The sequence below is a fragment of the Homalodisca vitripennis genome, chromosome 5, assembly GCF_021130785.1.
Source record: "Homalodisca vitripennis isolate AUS2020 chromosome 5, UT_GWSS_2.1, whole genome shotgun sequence".
NCBI lineage: Eukaryota > Metazoa > Arthropoda > Insecta > Hemiptera > Cicadellidae > Homalodisca > Homalodisca vitripennis.
This window is the reverse complement of record NC_060211.1, coordinates 41,390,752-41,395,897: the sequence shown is the minus strand read 5'-3', so window position 1 is coordinate 41,395,897 and position 5,146 is coordinate 41,390,752. Positions and strand designations below refer to the sequence as shown.

Here is a 5,146-nt window from a genome sequence, read left to right as displayed (position 1 = left end):
TCTTACCAATTAGTTTTATCTTAGGGCTGTGGTTACGAGAAGGGATAGTCCAAATTCAAGACGTTTTAATGTGAGATAAAAACTAGATAAGTCAAACAGAATTCGGCTAGTAGATGCACATCCGACAGTTCCAACCAATTTTAGTCCTCTGGGTTGGACCGTCAGATTGCAGACTGTGAACAAGTGTGGTCTCTGTACGCGAGCAATGTCATTAACCATCAGACATTTGTTTTTAATATCTGATATCATATGCCGTGGGTTAAAAACTTTGATACCAACTGTATCCTTGTATGTATATTATGTTGTTAACACATCCATCCGCGACTGCAGAATTATGTAGCCGACTTTAGGACAGCGGGGAGTAAGTAATGAAGTAGTCCACCGTAGTAAATTGCCTATGCCAGAGATGAAAGTTTGCATATTCGAACCGTGTAACAATGAAATTAGTAAATGATGAATTACAACAAGCCCAAGCACTTTCCTGGTAAACTTGTTCACCACCTTTTATGTAACAAGCTTCTAGTATGAGTTCTTTTTAAAATTATAGACATTTAGGTTTTGGAAATGGAGTATATTATTCAATCCAAGTTGTGTAAGAAATTCTATTTATTGTTATTACAATAAATGTGACTTTATTTAATAAATTTTTGTTGTACTTTTTATTATAAGATAATCTAATGTGGGCATATTGAGGATAAATAAGATTTTGTGTAGTTGCCGCCTGCTGTCGGAAGCCCAAGCTGTATTCACCACGAGGAGGTATGGCGAGCACTTTCAGTCAAGTAACTTTGGAAGAAGGTTAGGACTTCCAATCTCTTCCAGTCAAAGCGGGAAGGGGACAACGCTCCCTTGCGTTTAGGCTGTGTGCCTACCCGAATATCTTTATATCTAATAGTCTACATATCAATACAATTCATACCTTTACCACAAATTTTACACATGTGGTCAGTAATGTGCAGCTCCTAGACATCCATTAAGTGGCACAAACTATATGTCACAGACAAAGAAAGGATCAAGTTTCTTTGAAAAGACAAGCAAGTAATAATAATCAAAGATTTGTTATAATAATCTCAAGAGTTAATTTGTGTATGACCGTTTTAAACAACTAAATAAGAAAAGAAAACTAGCTTTGTTCAATTTCTTCATGAACGTATGATGATTATTTGGTTAGTTTTTGACACTTCTAAATTTTCGTACTCAAAATGTGCATTTACGTACTATGGCAAAACTGCTTAAACTCAAATTAATTCTACTAATATTCACTGAGAATATGAAAAATTTTGCTTCATTTTATCATTTTGGCAAAAATATTTAAACGCAAAATAAAACTATGATTTTGTGTGGTAAGATCTTTAATGATTTGATGATATCACATTTTCTAAGGCTCTGATCCTACTGAAATTACTAGCTGTAGAGACTTCGTCCTGTCGGACCAGGTCTTCCAACGATTCTGTACACTCTTTTAGTTCCCGGAGATCCTGGATATTCTTCCAGGGAGTCCTCTAATCCCCTTCTCCCCTTTCATACCCGGAAAACCTGGTATACCTGGAGGACCCGGAAAACCTGGAAAGCCTTGAATCCCATTTATACCCTGGTAGCCATCCAAACCCCTAAATCCACGAGGACCTTTCGGTCCTGGAGGTCCTGTAACAAAATTAATAAACTTCAATAACTAGAACGATAATCGATCAACTCACTGACATAAAAGGTTAGGGTACTTCCCGAATTTGGTTTGGATTTGAAACTAATAACTGATGAAAGCCAGGTTGCAAGTAGCAAGAAAAGTATCAAATTTCCAACCTTTTCTATTTCAAAGTGGTTATATAAGGTTTTAAAATAACAAAATAAGCACAATGGTCTAAATAGAATACGACGGCGTATATTCCAAATACAAGCTATAATATAGCGAAACAACATTCGAAGTTTAAAATACGCTACTTGGGAATTCTTTTAAAGTATTTGTATGCTCCTCGAAATAATTTGAAAAACTTGAGAAAATCAACAAAATCGGACAGCATATTCAAAATAGGAGGGTCCAAGATATTGGCTAATATATTCTGCAATTCACAACCCACCGTTGCTATTATTTACTTATGTTTGCTGAGTTTAAGTATTTAAAATTGGGTGGCTATATAATAAGATTATACGTTTTACTGAACAATGTCTTTCAATATAAAACTGATATTTTCATATTTTGCTCACTCTAAATTAGCTTCTCCAAACTCAATATACATTGAGTTTACCTGGTATACCTGGATTATTATTACTGGATAATATATATATATTATCTGTAAAATCATATATATATATATATATATGTGTGTGTGTGTGTGTGTGTGTGTGTGTGTGTGTGTGTGTGTGTGTGTGTGTGTGTGTGTGTGTCCTAATAATATAAAAATGTGAAATTGCCTTTGTTTTTTGGTTTTGCTTTCACGCATAAACTATTCAACCGATTGTATTGAAATTAGACAAGGACATTCTTAGAGTCAGTGGGATAAAAAAGGCGTATCCTTATTTCAAAATTTTCAAAACCTAGAAACAAAGGCAATTTCACATTTATATATATATATATATTATTATTAGGATTATAATGATTAGTAGATACAGTTTTGACTAATTGTAACAAAAATAAAATCATTTGTTGCGATGGTTGTAATATGTAAGGTATGACAAAATATCAAAATAATTTTGCAAACACACAATAATCCAAGTAACGTTTAATAATAATAAACATTATTCCATGATGGTCAATTCTGCTCATATATATATATATATATATATATATATATATATATAAGTTGCATTTTGGACGGTTTAAATTTTTTGTTGGCTGAAGGTGTCCTGCGAACCGCAACAAAATTTAAAAAACGCGCTACACGTACATTTAATTTATTATAAAGTCGTCTAACACTCAAGCTTTTAAGTCAAACAGAACATTATTTTAAAGACAAATATGCATCATAACTGACAGCCTTTAAATTTGTGTTTGGCTATTTTATGTACGTATCTGTAATGTGTAGTGTGTAATGTGCAGGCGCTTTGAAAACTAATATCGTCTCAATGTTAGTTGTGACTGCTTAAATTTATAAATCTAAACCAGTTTCGAATCCAATTGAAGATATACAAAAAAGTTTATACAAATCGGTCCCACCATTTAGGAGGGATCCAGTGACATATACACACACACAAGAATTTTCTATATATTATTTATTAATTCATATATATATATTTATTTATTTATTTTTAAAACTAAATTTTTATATCTTTATATCACTTTATGTAACAAAAATTTAAAACTTCTTAGTAAATTTATGAATGCGAGTAACTACTGAAAGCTTTATTAGATGGTTCTTTGTTTACAGTTTGTTATTGCCAATGTAAAAGTTACAAGAATAGTAGGAAATTTGACATTTGTCACCTTTATTTGTTACAAAAAAGCGTAAAACTACTTTTCGAGATTGAAATCTTATCATCTGCTCCACGTGTGAAGTACACACCTTATGAATGAAATACAAATAAACACGTTATGCAAGTTAATCTTGGCAATGGACTGCCAAAATTCAAAATAGCTACTTACTATATAGTCTATATTAAAATAACTAAGTTACACACTTGTAGAATATAGTACCTGTTTTATTAAAAATTTTCAAGTCTTGCGAAGAAGTACAAAAACTTTGTTTCTGATGCAGTTTGGCTAGTAAGTTTTTTTAAGATTTTAGAAAGTTTGAATTTATGCACTTAGAAGATCGACCACTAAACGAGAGAACCAAACTTCTTATCCATATGACTATGGAACTGTTATAGCTATGCACTCAATCTAACTATTTTGAAATTGAGGGTAAAATATAACGTCAAGATGAGGAAAAGGCGAAGGAATCTTCTCGTCGTCCAATTTCTTGAATATCTTTATGGGAGTATTTGAGCAAAAACCCCTACCTTCATTCAGTTCAAAACAAGAATCTGGTGGAGAGGTAAATCCCAATGAGACGGAGTTTTATAATCTTTGTTTGATCAAGCAAAGGTCTTGTACTCACATATAGATGTGCAAAGAAGAAATAAAAAAAAGTTGAATCGGATCTCAATATAGAAAACCTAAAAGTCAGAAATGAAATCATTAAACATTTTACGTATCATGTCAGGATTGTAGGATAAAATTAAAAGGATAGGCAGCAAATATAACGTTAGAACAACTTTTAGAACAGAAACTATTCATTTTAAAAATCTCGTAAAAAACAAAAGTGGCACACAGGACCCAAACATTTGTGTTTACCGTAAAACATATTTTTTAACGCTTAATTACCTATATTTTCTCAGTTTATAAGTAATTTAATGGGAGCGCCGTCGAAACACTAGCTCCCTAAAGCATATTTTATTTAAAACGTATTCCTGTGGATTTATTGACGTGTGTGACTAAAGTAGAACATCAACACACCTGGAATACAAGTCAGGCATACACCATCAGGGCCTCTGGCTTGAAGGGAACTAGGGCAACTTCCATAGAGGTCGTCGTAGCTTTTCTTGTTAATATCGTCATCTGTCAAACACAAAGTTTTTATTAGACGCTCTAATATTTAGTATGAGTCTATCAATCTAGGACTCCCTGTTATGATTAAAATATCTAAAGCGCTATATATTTAGTCATAGCTTAATAAAGAGTTTTATAAGTAAAACGTTTTAAGTAAAAAGTCCACAAACTTCCATGCACGCGATATAAATAAATAAGGATACCTTCCAATAAATATTATAAGGTGAGACGATTATGGTCATGGAGTTTCATTCAAAAGACAAATCACTTACTAAGGATGCTTAGGTATATCTCGCTGTACTAAGGATGACCAGTTGGCACTTCTGTTGGAAATCTACAAGTTTACTGGGTCTGTGAATGTAAGGTGAGGCATTATGGTCATGGAGATTTCATTTCAAAGAAACTATTACTTACTAAGGAATGCTTAGGCAATATCTCACTGTTAAAATAAGCTAAGGATGACCAATTGGCACTTCTGTTGGAATCTACACAAGTTTACTGCTATTTGAATGTAAGGTGAGGAGATTATGGTCATGGAGTTTCATTCAAAAAACTATTACTTACTAAGGATTGCTTAGGTATATCTCACTGTACTAAGGATGACCAGTGTGCACTTCTGTT

General features: G+C 32.8%; 1 long non-coding RNA gene across 1 annotated transcript; it reads right to left on the bottom strand.

Moving 5' to 3' along the window:
• Positions 1 to 1,334: 1,334 nt before the first annotated feature.
• Positions 1,335 to 4,913, bottom strand: LOC124362070. The gene is made up of 2 exons (XR_006922425.1): positions 4,433 to 4,913; positions 1,335 to 1,644 (listed from the first exon to the last, which is right to left on the bottom strand). It is a non-coding gene; the product is annotated as an uncharacterized LOC124362070 (long non-coding RNA).
• Positions 4,914 to 5,146: the final 233 nt, after the last annotated feature.